The sequence below is a fragment of the Montipora capricornis genome, chromosome 11 (genome assembly GCF_036669925.1).
Source record: "Montipora capricornis isolate CH-2021 chromosome 11, ASM3666992v2, whole genome shotgun sequence".
Taxonomy (NCBI): domain Eukaryota; kingdom Metazoa; phylum Cnidaria; class Anthozoa; order Scleractinia; family Acroporidae; genus Montipora; species Montipora capricornis.
This window is the reverse complement of record NC_090893.1, coordinates 28835456-28849537: the sequence shown is the minus strand read 5'-3', so window position 1 is coordinate 28849537 and position 14082 is coordinate 28835456. Positions and strand designations below refer to the sequence as shown.

The 14082-nt window shown below is 40.1% G+C and overlaps 1 protein-coding gene across 12 annotated transcripts in view; it reads left to right on the top strand.

The window, feature by feature from the left end:
* Positions 1 to 14082, top strand: part of LOC138023625 (steroid 17-alpha-hydroxylase/17,20 lyase-like) — a 44387-nt gene that overhangs the window by 25718 nt on the left and 4587 nt on the right. For 4 of the 12 annotated variants that reach the window (XM_068870657.1, XM_068870658.1, XM_068870656.1 and 1 more), the window contains one exon: positions 2914 to 3002. The exons of 1 other annotated variant lie outside the window; for it this stretch is intronic. The gene's annotated coding sequence lies outside the window, so the exon portion shown is untranslated. Of the gene's footprint in view, positions 1 to 2580; positions 2646 to 2773; positions 2811 to 2913; positions 3003 to 4746; positions 4835 to 4902; positions 6676 to 9880; positions 10361 to 10965; positions 11052 to 13603; positions 13954 to 14082 lie in introns of those variants that run through there. 7 more of the 12 variants (XM_068870662.1, XM_068870661.1, XM_068870664.1 and 4 more) reach the window with 7 other exon arrangements.

The window sequence follows — 14082 nt, the reverse complement described above, 5'->3', positions numbered from 1 at the left end:
AAAACCTCACCACCTAAAAATGTAAACAGCACGTCAAAAGAAGACCTCAACGCACAGCACGTAACCATCAAACCCCTTGTCTCATAATGACAAAACCCCGAGAGGGGGGGACTCCCATAAACACAATAAAAGCAAGGTGACACACGTTAACACCAACCCGGTGTGTTGGCCACACCGGGTTGGTGTTAGCGTGTGTCTCATGTCGTGTCTTCACAGCCAAAAAAGCCACATTTTTTGATGAAAATGAAGAATTTTCTGAAAAAAAAAAGCTCGGCAAACATCGGATTGCAACCGACAGGAGGCGAAACAATGAACTTCCGATCACTAGTACGCTTGCTCTCAAAGTGAGCTCTTGGGAGACTGTTTTGCTGCTACAGCCGATTCTCGTCCCCAGAGCACTCTGTGTCTTTTGGTCACGAGACTTAAAGAAACAGAGGGCTCTGGGGACGAGACTGATGGCTACTGTCCGGCCTGGATATCACTTACTGCAATGGGTGACTCTTTACACACCATCAAAATGTCCGATTATGGCAAAGGCCTCACCTTGCTTCCAGGTTTAGAGTTTTCCCATCTTTCGGACTTTTTGACCATATCTTTAAAGGAAGGACCGGCTTGCCTCTCCAACCTCCCTACAAAACACGTTAGAGAGCTTTAGATTCTAGGACGAGAACGACTACGAGTACGAGATTTTCTCATTAAAACAGCGAGCGCGCGCAAACCAGTGTCATTTCGCGGGAAAAACGTGATACCCTCGTCATTTTAGTACGAGGCTTTGCAATAATGTCGTCGTGTCAAAACAAGTCAACAACAAGGTAGTAGTTTTGGCATGTTTCGATCAGGAAAAGGCTCAGTTACCAGGAATAAGAATGACTGAGCAACCTATGCTGCTAACACAGAGTAAGACTAATCGTCCGGGCTATAAATTTTCTGCGTCATTTATGGATTGCTCATGGTTCTCGGATTGGAGACTGGGCCCTTTACTCTGATTGGTCTTTGCAATACAATAGGTTGAAAAGGCGGCTGCTCGCTTCAACATTTGTTGTATGTTAAAGAGAGAATGTGTGCTCGAAATCAAAACATTCTTTCAACAAAAAATGTTGAACGAACGTCATCAAACATGTATGCTGCACGTTCTAACATTGTTGATCCAACAAATGTTTTATGACAATGTTTGAACGTGTAGCCGGGGCTTTTAGAACAGTTTGACTCTCCCGAACAAGTATTTCACCGAAGATTATCGTTGGGTGCCCGTGAAGCGTTTGAGCAACTTTCGGACGTTTTCGTATTTGCATCGGAAAAAGGTCGGAGGATATCGGAGATTGAGAAACTTACCATCCGAGGTGCTAACATCCGAGAAGCACCAACAACCCAGCCTTGCCTTAACGTTGTTTTGGAGGGGGGGAAAGAGACTAATGTTATGGCCTACTTCATGCAACAGAAATTTATTCAAACATGTTGTATCAGAAACATACCAATTTGTTTTTGAAGGCCGTGTGCTATACAAAAGTCAGCTTCACAAGTTTAATAAAATTCTTGAAGTCACTATCTCTGCAATTTTGAGACTTTTAATTTAGGAAGAACTTGGTTCCTGAGAGAGAACTTGATGTTTTTGACTTTTATTAAAAGAATTAGGCCTTAAAAGGAAAAAGATATTTTTAGATCACCGGAAACGTTAATTTAATCGAAAATAACTGCCTGATATGTTGACATGTTCATCAAGGAAAATGATTTCCTTTTTACTAAATTGACTCTTGTAGAGATACCAAATTCTTGCCCTACGCAGAAAATATTGAGCTTTCTTTAGTTAGTACTTGGATTAATCACGAATAGGGCGATGCCCGTGGATAAGAAATACTTTTCCACATAGCGTAATATTCATTTCCCGCCATTCTAGGGCGGCGGAAGACACGTCCCTCAACGACCGCTCCATATCTAGAGCCCAGATCTCTTTTGATGTGTTTACGTGCAAGGTCACCGCGCCAGTTGAAGGTGATTGGTGCATTCAGCATCGAGGAATCTGATTGGCCAGAAGATTCCACACACACACACACACGCCGGGTACTGTGGTGATTGCAACCTGTCTGATTTGGAAAAAAGGGCAGTCGCTTTGAGAAAAAAATACATTCAGCATGTGCAGGTGCACTCCTTTTCAAATTTTGTCTGTGCTCAAACGCCTGCGACGCACTCAAGTTGAGTAGCCGAGAAAGCCAGGAAATCTTAAACTCTTCTGGCGGGGAAGTTCACCGGCATTACGTTAATTCGTCTTAATTGCATTGATCTCTGTGATTTTGATTTCTTTTTTTTTCGTGAACTGAACTCGCTTGTTAAATACTTGGGAAAGTTTCACTGGTTATAAGTGAATCAAAGCAGAGCGAAGTCCTTGAGCACTGAATTGTGCGTGAAACATGTAGCAAGGCACGTGTCCCTCTTTGTATCAGTTGATTTGATCACACGATTCTAATACATTTTAATGTATCACTCTCTTCGCCAATTGTGATTTACGATTCAATATCGTCTCCTTCCGCCAGAAAAGGCGGCTTGTAAAATAGCGTCGTTATTGAAAAGCAAAAGTATAACTCCCCTGACAGTTTTCTCAGGAATGGCATTGTGCCAAGAGCCAGTACTTTCATATGCCAAGAATTTCGGTGAGTTGATTTGTGACCAATATCTCTCTTTCGCTGCCATTTGATTTTCGAGTACTCAGTATTGGATGAGATATCAGCGCGTATTTCAGCGTTGTGAATTGTCGCACGCGTTTATTTTTGTCTTCACCGGAGTTATTTCGGATGTGATCAATTTCTGGTTTTATGGCGAGTAGAGTGCCTCAGTTATAAAGCATTCGGTTCCCACGTTCATTGCGACAAAGACTCTGCGTCAGAGATTAATTAATTAATCGAATTTCAACGTCCGCAGGTGTAAACTCAATAAGGAAGAGGCAGGTTTATTTGTTTTCAAGTTTTCCTCAAGGCTGTGTTTTGGGCAAAGACCTTCCGTGTCAGCAGGTATGTCATTTGTTCGCTTAACACAGTGATTGCATACGGGGGGCATAAAAGCAATTCGCCGTAAAACGTGCGCTTAAATTCTATCAATAAGGTTTCGTTGACTGGTAGAGGATGTAGTCGAGTTCGCCCCAAAAGAAAGATTTTTCGCTCAAATATAAATTAAAGTGTGTAGCCCTCTTTGGCCCTCAGTAATGACTGATTGAAAATGATTCCCAACGAAAGATTCCTGGAAGACACTTGCACAAGGCAAGTAAGGTACATGCTTAAAATGTTGAAACCACGTGTTGTATAATTTATTTCGAGGACTGCATTCTTGTCATTACCCAGATAATAAGGCATACAGGATTCAGTGGGAAGTGTTGTTGAGCGCTTAGTTCAATCGTCAACGTTGTTGTCTTTGTAAGCTGCGTTATTAAAGCGATTTTGTTTACGTGAAACAGCAAATTTTTCCTGTGAACTTGTCTCTCTATTTTGAGAAGTTGCTTAACTCAAATTCACCTTCGACAACAAAATATACAGCACCACAGGAAAGTACTGCACAGTATAGGATTTCATCCACATAGTCAAAAGTTAAAACCATCTTAGTGTACAGCACAATAAGCAGCACAAGTACAGATCGGTGGCTTTATGATTCGAATGGTCACACTTTTAGGATTTCATCCATAAAATCAAAAGTTAAAATCATCTTGTACAGCACAATAGAGGTTTTGCACGGCAGCCATGTTGCATGGCAGGAACAATAGATTCTTTTTCTTATGGGAACAAATGTTCTTTCTAATGCAAAGCATTTTCATTGTTCCTGCCATGCAACATGGCTGCCGTGCAAAACCTCTGTAAGAAGCACAAGGACGGCTCAGTGGTTTTCATTCAAATGGTCACACTTTAGAATTTCATCCACATACTCAAAGTTTAAAACCTTCTTGTACAGCAAAATAAACAACGCCACAGAAAAGAACTACTCAGTAGCTTTTATTTGATGGAGAGTCACACCTTTAGATTTCACCTACAGACTCCGAAGTTAGCACCATCGTCAACAAAGGAAACAGCACCACAGAAAAGAACAGCCCAGTAGCTTTCATTTGAATGGTCATACTTCATGACTTCATCCACAGTGTCAAACATTAACCTTATCAAAACAGACGCTCATATTTTGCTCAACTCTGCCGATCAGAGGGTTTGTTTAAGAAGAGTAAATTAATGTTCTCCAACACGTTTCAAATATTTTGAAGCTTATGTTACAACTTATATTTTACAGCTTATATTTCCGCACTCAAAAACTCACTTAGCGGGGACAGAATCAAATATTTGAAATAATGTTTTAAATATAGCAACTTGAAAGGGTTAAAAAAAGTCACATATCCTATTTAAATGCTTTAAATCCGACGGCGTTTCATGGAGCCTCGTGTCGGAAAGAAACTCTCGCTTCATCTACAATTTAAATATGATTCCTCGGTGCGTTCTAAGAAAACAACGAAAATTTGTTTTCCCCGCAGCTCATTTTTTCTCGTGGTGTTTTCGGCAAATTGCTTTATGACTTAAGAGAAACTTCCGGACTCAATTTAATTCACTTTTGAATTCCCGTTTTAAGAAAAGCCGATAATTGTCGTACGCTCAGACCACTGTTCGTTCAATATAAGTTAAGCTATTTAACTTATGCTTTTAATACTGTCTCCGGCGGGTTTTACGTTTTTAAATTATGCCAATGGGAAAGTATGCCAGTAGTCTTTCGGTTTTTCGTCGAAAAAGATTGTCGCGTTGTCAAACCGTACACTTCAAGACATTCGCGGTCATTCTCAAGATCACAGAATAATTTTGCACTTCTCGTTCATCAGGTATTGTCCTTTATTTCTTCTATTTTTTAGTTATTTACTTTTTGTTTCCTTTTTTTCCCCATTTTTTGTCATAAAATTACTTCTTCACTGTGCGTAGATCGAATGGAAAGCCACTCCCTACTTGAACAGAGGGATTTAAATGATTTCAATGCATATATTTCTCGCCAAAAGTCCGGAACTATTTTAGCCTCCTATCATTTAGACGTTTTTAATTCTAAGCTTTTTTTAAAACAACAATGATTATTATTTTAATTTTCCCGGAAGCTTTCAAACTGAAAGGCAAGGAACGATTTTTACCTTTCAGTCAAAAGAGTTCGTGCTGTTGATATAGTTCGTTTCATGAACAAGTCAGTTAAGGAAATAACAAATCTTTGAGTCGTCTATGTAAAAACTATGCATTTATCAGCAACGCTCAACGCTCAGGCTTTTATTGGGAGACTTTGATGTGGGGGTTCGGGGGTGGGAAGAGCAACTTACCCCTCCCCCGTCCTCACTTCCATCCAATGTTTTGGCACTTGTGTTCTGGAAGTTCCTTCTTTTCTTTACTTTTTCCTCGCGATATTTTTAATGTGTGCGCGAGATTAGTGCAAACTATTTTTGCCGTGGCACTTTAAAGAAACAGTTATTGGTCCCAAGTTTACAATCAATGAAGTTTGTTTGGAAATATAATAAAATTATGCTTGACATGATCGACAATATCGTGTATTTTTGTCGTGGGCAATACGAACTGTTGCGCACTGAATAAACACACGTGGCCGAAGCGATTAGGTTACGTTAAGTTCTCTGTGGTAAAAAAGCGTCTTCGAGAGTAATTGCCTTTCCATTAAGTTAAAAATAAACTGCTATTACTAGTTACAGCTTTCTGACCAACGTGGTGCCGTATAATGGTCTTCAACGCATGAAGAAACAGGAATTGCGGGCGTAAGTGCCAGAGCGCACGTGTAAAATGCACTTCTTAAAGAAGAATTTAAAAAATGGTCAGGATCTCACGGATGATCGGTTCAATTCCTCTTCTTGAATCGCTGGTTTATGAACTACTTTGATTCTTGATTGGTCTCTCTTCGAGATTTAGTCCACAGGTTTGAAAATATTTCTGGATAATTAGAAATAAGCCACACAGACAGTAAATGTTCACATATATTTGTTTGAGCTAGTATTAACGACCGATATGAAGTGGCTTTAACTTTGCTATTCCCAAGGGTGACCAGTATGTAAATCCTCCTGCTTGATATCTGTAAATAATAGGCCAAAACAATTAGTCAAAGTCAAACACATTCCTTTCATTTTTTTGGAAAAACGTGAATTTTGGCCATATGTTTGTCGTCTTCCGTAAAACAACGAGTCTTTCCTTTTGTCAGAACTGCCGACCAGATCCGTCAGTTTGCAAAGAAAATGCAGTAATTTGAAGGAACACTTGCATGATAATCCCTCGCATTGGCTTCTGGAGGAGTATATATCAACCTCGAAGTGTGTTAATTTGAAGTTGTTGTAGAGTTAGTCCTTCCAAATGCCCGGCCTGGCCGGTCAATTTTGTGAGATGAAGAGCGTCCAAAGTCTCTCCAATGTAGAGAGTATCATGGCGGTAAAGTTCTCTCTGAGATTGCAGTGGCGCTCTACCAACCTGGGACAAATTTCAAGCTTGAAGTGTCTATGCGATTGTATAAAGGGGTTTGGTTTCTAAGGAAACTGCGGTGCTGCGGGGAATTGAATTCATCAACTGGGTTGATATCGTAAATTGACCACCGCAAAGAAGTTTCAAGCGTTGCCCTTCGTCAGAGCAAACTGTGAAGTGAAGGTCTATCGAACAAGGTTTCAAGGTCAAGTACGAAATGAAATACTTTGTAAGTGTGCCACTTTGGCGGTCTCAATAACTGTTACCCAGGATTGATAGCCATTTACTGCACGACCTTTTTGTAAGCGTTACAGAGTGTCCTCATACCTGCGAAAGGAAACTGGAATTGATGCTTCATTTCCAAGACTAGAAGACCGATTTTGATCTCGTTATCCATCCGGTATCGGAAAGGAAAAGAAAGGAACTTTATTTATAAGTGTCTTGTCATCTAGCGCTGGAGCACTCATTTGGGACACTGTAAACTGAAATCAACAAATTGTCGCAAATCAAGTCAAATGTTGGTTGTTTTCGGGAAACGAAATGCATAAGTGAACTAGCATCGCATTTACGGCAAACGAGTTAAGCTGTAATTTGCGTTTTTGCCAAAAATCATAGAAACTTGTTCGTTTTTGGCTTATTCCTTGCCTGTTAAAGGGCAAATTATTTCCAATCCTGCCACATGCATATAAGTCATAGTGCTCGACGCCACCTCGAAAAGTACATGCTCGTATCCTCAAACTTCGGTCCTATAAGATTGTCAGTTCTTTCCGTACACTTTTCCTTTGTTTCCAAAGCGACTGTCGAATGCCTTCAATAATCTGAGATTACTACTGGTGAGTTTGTCATAAGAGAAGCGATCCGGAGAAAAATGATATTCCAACTTGAAATCGATTAAGAGGATAGAACTTCAGTGCTTCTAGAGACAAAGGGATTGGTTCATTTCTCATCCCACTTAAAAGGTTTTCTGTAGATAAAATCGTTGTCAGAGTCAAGTGCATGCTTCACCAGACGGAGACAGCCGTCGTGTATAGTTGTCTCATCTTCCGGATCTCGGTGTTGGGCGATCGGAGATTGATGTAGTATGTTGTATCGTGGTCTCTGTCATGGTATTGAGGTTGTTTACTGCGAGTGTAGATAATTAATTCGTTAAATATGTAGTCACCGAGTATTATTATGAGAGAGTTTAAAAAAAGTTGAAGGAAAAAAGAATTTGCGTTGAGCCTTTCCCGATGATTTCACTTCGTACAAGGTTTACGATTGAATCGGAATATCCTGTGAATGCGGATTAGTAAGAAGGACCAGCGAAAAGTCGTGCGTTAACGTTCTCGACTTTGGAATTCCTTTTACGTTGTGTTTTTTCGGAGTACAGCAAAGAAATCTAGCGAAATGTGTAAGACAAGAGCAGAACCATTCTTTTTTTGCTCAAAGAACCTCCAATAGCTATCTCCGTTGTTGTCTTCGTAGTGTTAAGTCCCAATTTTTTCTATCTTGTTGAATTTTCGTCGCGCTTCTAGATCTTGCTTCTCCCCCACAATCTGAGACTCAGGAGCACGCCATTTCTGATATTGACATAACGGTTAACCCCAGATCTAATTGTGAGAGCCTTGTTCTTATATCATAGTTCCCTAAACTCCCTTTTGAATAGTCCCCACGCAGTTAGCGAAGTACATGATCACGTTTGTATCTCCACGTCTCTTAAGGATAAATTTCATCGCGTGACCGAAGTAGCGTGACGTGAGTGGTGACTGGAAATTATTTGCAGGCAGTAAACAATTGACTTCCTGTCTTCAGCTGAAGTATTGATGAACCGGGAACGTTTCGTCCGTGACAATTACTTAAGCCAGATGAATTGTCTTTAAAATAGAACCGATTTATGTTAACATGAAGAAAAATACATTTGTAATCATTTGTGGGCTCCGACTGGACAATATTACGTTTAAGCCGTTCAGCCTTCTTGAGATAAAAAGTTAAAACTAAATATTTTGCTGATAAATCCAACGGTAGAAAAAGTATACATGATATTTATGTTGTTCAAATCAAGGGCGAAAAAAACAGCAACCGAGTTTGTCACGCAACTTTTACAGCTCACGCACGAAATGTACCACAATAGAGTTTTGCAGGGTAGCCATCTTGCATGGCAGGAACAATAGATTATTTTCCAATGAGAAAAAATGTTCTTTCTGATGTAAAACATTTTCGTTGTTCCTACCATGCAACATGACTGCCGTGCGAAACCTCTATTCGTGACAGTAAAGCCTTGTCGTGCCATGTCAATTATTTTTGAGTTATGCAAAGCTTTGGCTGTTATATTAGAGGTGTTAACAGAATTGACTTTCAAGTTTTGAAACAAAAAGGACAAAGGATTCTGTCCCGTTTCCTAATTGTAATCCTAGAAAATACATAGGATTATGTTCAACTCACGCCAGATCAGGATTCTTTGCGTGCGGTTCCAGTTTTAGCTGAAAGGTTTAGAAGCGTTCCAAGAAAAGTTATTAAAAATTTAAAGCGAAACTGTTCCAAAATAGAAAAAAAAAACATTGTTATGAAAAGGTTTCTCTACACATTGTGTCAAGTAAGGATAAATTTTCAAAGATCATATCCGCTGATTGTTGCCAGCTATGGCACATCGAAAAAGTAGACCATTTGGACATGTCATTACCGGGTAGAAACTTTTCCTCAGTCGGGTATTTTCAGATCCCGCGTGCGGGTGGTCTGGTCACGAATTAGGCGTTGCGTGGTGTACTTGACAAACCTAAAGCTTCGAAGTCTGAAATTGTTTTTTAGAACACTGTGGTTTTGTTGGTAACCTGTGGCTTGTGTTAGATTCGAGAACATAAGTCCTCAATTTTTTGAAAGCATTTTTTTCATCTTCAGCAAGCCAGCAAGCTTCTATGTTTGTTATTTGAAAAATTTCTTATTAATATCGTTTTTTGAAAAGGTTTCGAACATTTGAGGTGTGACTAGAATTTCCGTGTGCCTTGAAGCAAAATCTTTAGGCTAATATTTTTTTGGAGAAAGTTTTGCAAATTTAACTCATCAGGCTGGTGTTGGTGGGTTTGTCTTCTTTTAATTGGCCTTGGACCTTTGGAAAAATTCCATAAGGTTCGGCATTTCTTTTGAATTCACTTCAACAATTGTGGAGATAGGCTGAATCATTGGTTCATTGGCACAGACTCCTGTATCGAAGCACGGTGGCGAATGTATCCCGGCGTTGGCACGAGTATAACTCTAGAGATGTACTCGGCGACTGCCCAGTCAGCTTTGAAAAATCTGTCGGGCCGTGTCTGAAAAATATACATTCGTTAACGAGATACAGTTTAGCCAAGGTACATGAACTAAGATTTATGAAGACGGTTTTAAGCAGGATTCTTCGACTTTATTCTTAAATGGTTGCTTTAAGACTGATAAACAATCCGAAACACTGTTCCCCAGAGGACATCACTGTTTCAGCGACAAGGAAATTCTGTGGAGTCTTCCAAAAACAGTTTGCTCTTGAATTCTTTGTATTGGGCTCGGTTGACATGCAGCAGTTCGTTGCTGAATGTTGAGAGGTCACGCATGAAAATGTTTGGATTCTATTCTTCTCGGCAAAACCTCCCACGTTTATTCATGATTTCCTCTTAGGTGGATTAGCGCAGGAAGTAATTAACAATCGCGTGGTTGAATTGAAAGGCGGATATGCTACATGCTTGTTTGTATAGAATTCATGTGCTATAAAACTGACACTCAAAGGAAAGTGCAGGATTCTTCCTCCGCTCTTCGAGAACTCCATCTTCGCCGAATTTGGCTGCAACGGTTAAACTTACAGTGAGCTCGTCATCCATTGCTTTTCTTGAAAGAGAGTTGGACTGATTGCGCACATGATCATTTGAAGTACTTCTGAACAAAGATTTCACAAGAGTATCAGTCACTAGGTATTTATGATTTGTAGCACTTTCTCGAGTTTGTCAACGCCAAATAAGCCTTGAAATCCCCATGCTGAAACATTGAGAGGTAAAACTTGCTCTTCTAAATCCGATCCGCAAAGCATCCACAAAATGTATCCAAAAATTTTCTACCAGCGGCGAAGTATTTGTGGAATGACAATTAATTATTTCATTCCATCGGCCAGAGCAATTAAGTACCTTATTCCCAGTGGCTAACATTCAAAACTCATTGAGAATTAACGGTACGCATTAGCCTAAATCCATACCCTATTTATTAAATTATTATGCGTTGGCAAAAATCCGTACAATCCGTTACATTTCTTAAAGTGACCTACAGCAAGCCGATATAGTTAAATGAGCTGAGACCACCAGCGCCCCTTTAAGAGAGAAGTATCAATTTCATATACTCTTCGATGCATTTCACTGAGTCGGCAAATTATTCATAACTGAGTAAAAGCCGGACAGATTTAATGACTCTTCGCTCTTGTTAAATCGATACGAAATTCATCACTACTTCGTCAAAGACCTCGAGGCTATTCATCTGATCAATTGAAAACGATACTGAGGGTTTTGGAGCTACCTGTGCGTCTACTGTCTGCACCGACTGGGTCAGTCTTACGTTTGTAAGGTTTTCAAAGCCTTTCGAGTCATTCGCTGCTCTACGAGTCTTCAAAACATCGTAAGTTGAAACTAGGTACAAATATTTGCAGTTTCAATGCCAAATCCGGCATTTATTTATTCTATGCCACGCAAGCCTAAGTCATCCGTTTCTGTAACTTACTTATGATGTTCAACTTGACACGTTCATTTACAATGGCCTATTACAGCAAAGCCTTAAATAGCTGGAAAACTCGATCAAATTTAGAGTGCTCAAGTATTTCCATAGCGCATTTTCTGTGTATGTATTCAAATTCCTGTTTCAACGACGTTGGTTAATGCTCAGGGAAAAGTCGTCCCCAAACCATTTGTACATTTTTTTTTCCTTTTTTGTGTGCATGGTGTGAACTTGATGGAACCTGCATCTGTTCGCTTTATCGTGGAAACCAGAAATTACAACCAATCGTGTCACTTGTATCAAAGATAGCACTTTTTTCTTAGTTATTTTAGTTCTGTGAGTCTCGGTCTGCGAGGGGTTTTGATATCAAGACCTCCCGAGCGATTGTCAACTTGCCAGTCTGCAACATTCTTTATTCATTGGCTGCGCTGCAGTTAATCACGTCATGTACCTCCCACATCGCAGTTTGAAGCGCACTATATTCAACTCTTAATGGTTTGTGATTTCTACCCAAAAACGATGTTCATCGATTTTGTGAAGTTGTTGTAGTAGTTGCCGGAAAGGACTCGGTCTTAGCTAAAATATTGAAACTTCTTCAACATAATGACCTTGTCCGAGTTTGAGGAAAATTCGACTTCGCAGAGATTCAAGGCCCAATGTTAGGGCAGTCTCTTGGTCGATGGCCGTTTTCCCGACGGTGAAAAAAAAGACAAATGTATTTTATGATAGAGGAATTAAAACAGTAAAGCAAATTGTACACGCGCCTCTGCGTTGTAAGTTTACAAAAGGAAATTGAAAGCGCAAGACTTCCCCGCACAAAGTTAGATCTCTACACTGCACTTTTAAGACCTGTGAAATGCAGCTAACAAAACTTTTCCGTGAAGAGGCGTTCTCGATTTGGAGTCTTCTTGCAAGATTTTAACGAAAAGGATAAACGTGTATCTATTTAAACCGATAATCATTCGTTATAGACAGTGACTTGGCACTAAAGATGTGGTAAATTGACCTGACCGCAAATCTTTTGGACGAGAAATACTCAGAAAGAGTTAGCAGCACGTTTAGCTTTCCAATTTCCGGACTCATTCTGAGCAAAAACCCCTGGGCGTAACTTGAAGAACTATGCAATTCACATCGCCTGAGGTCATTACTTCGCGCCATGACTAAGCGTAAGTTGATCAAACGATACCAGATCTCAGTGATCTACATTTATAAGCTTGTTTGTCCGGTCTTGATGTTCGGACAAATTAATACGGTTCAGCGATGAAGTCGACAATCTGAGAAGAATTATATGGCCAAATGAGCTGTTAAGCCTTTAATTATTTTCGACTCTCTTTTTGCAAGATGATTTCTCCGAATTTTTATAAGGTGTGGTTTTTCAAACGAAATGACTGGGTTGTGCGTCTTTGTTAGCTTGCATTTCTGTTACAACTCACTCGAACATTTTGGAGGAGGCCCGAAGTGCACTAGTGGAGGCCATGGCATTGCTTTTCCATGCGAATCCTTCGGGTCCAAATTCCTCGGGTTGTCCCGCGGTTAGTTCCGACTTCAATTCGACTTCGCTTCGAGAATAGTTTGACTTTTCAACAAGACAACAAGACCTACAGAACCAGACCTTACGAGATTGGAAATTTGGTCATAAATTGTTACAATTGCTTTCCAGGGAGTACGGATAGAGTAGTAGTTTCCTTTTGCGAACAACAACTACTTTGAAGCAACCCCAATTTCCCCCCTATATGCCGGTCTAGATTATATGTACACTGCGCAATTGAGATTTCGCCTGATAAGAAACTGATATCATACAAGTGGACGATTTTTTAATGCACGTATTCGAAAAATATCGACCCACATTTCCCAGCTGGCACGCTTTCAAAAAGTCACTCAGTCCAAGATCTCCATGCACGTGGCTACACGCTATGCTAAAGAACTTTTGCCGGAAATTGTTCGAAAAATAATCCATAACCATGTGAGATTTTTTCGTCATCAGCCATCTTTCGTAGCAATAAACCATCTCCTAAACAGCTCGGATTTCCGATCGCTGACAGCTTGTGTGTTTGTTCGTTAATTAGCTGCTGACAGTGGCTATTGTGTTTGGCGAATTCGTTCACTCAGTGAAAGCGTACGGTTTCTTTGTGGAACTTAATCCTATCAAGGAGCAATGGTGCAAGGGAATCTATGCCGGCTGACGTCATTGTTTCAATTTGTTCATTAACATACGAGTTTGCTCACTGAAGGCATCATCATGTGCTATTTGCAAATTGACTTCAAAGGGTTTTTCTTAGTCGATTAATCTCCATTTAAGCCTTAAGTTGGCTCTGATAAAAAGCGAGTTATGAGCCATCAAAAACTGCTCAATTCTTGGGCGTCAAAGGCGCTAATCATCCCATAAATTATTTGTTAAATTTCGAAATTTCAAAGCCTCTTTGCTCACAGATTATCGGGTTCAAGTTTTCCGACACAGCTTGTTGTGCAATGCTCTTTCGATGTTCAGTACTTTATTCTCCGCTGACTGGTTCAGAAAACGATAACCTTGTGCTAATGAGGCAGAAAATGTAAACAAAGCTGTATTCCTCCCGTTGCGTCGGTCCATTTGAGATAAACTATCAACCAACTTTCGCATGTCGAGGTCTTTACTTGTAAATGTCTTTCATCTGCAACCGAGGCAAGATCATTGTTTCAAAAACCTTCACCACCTCTGTACAAAGAACAGATCACGAGCGTTCAAAGTGACCGCTAGACGCTCCATCCTCCGTCTTGTTTTGGGAAAAAAAAATTGAACGAGTTCCCAGCACTGGACACCTCTCTCGCAGTAAGTTTTGAGCTTTTGCCAATTTAATGACTTCTTAATGACTTCTGCTCATTTTGTGGAATATTGTACTTGTCAGATTATGAACAGAAGCTGCTCACTTATAAAAACCATAAAAGTTTCTGGATTTTG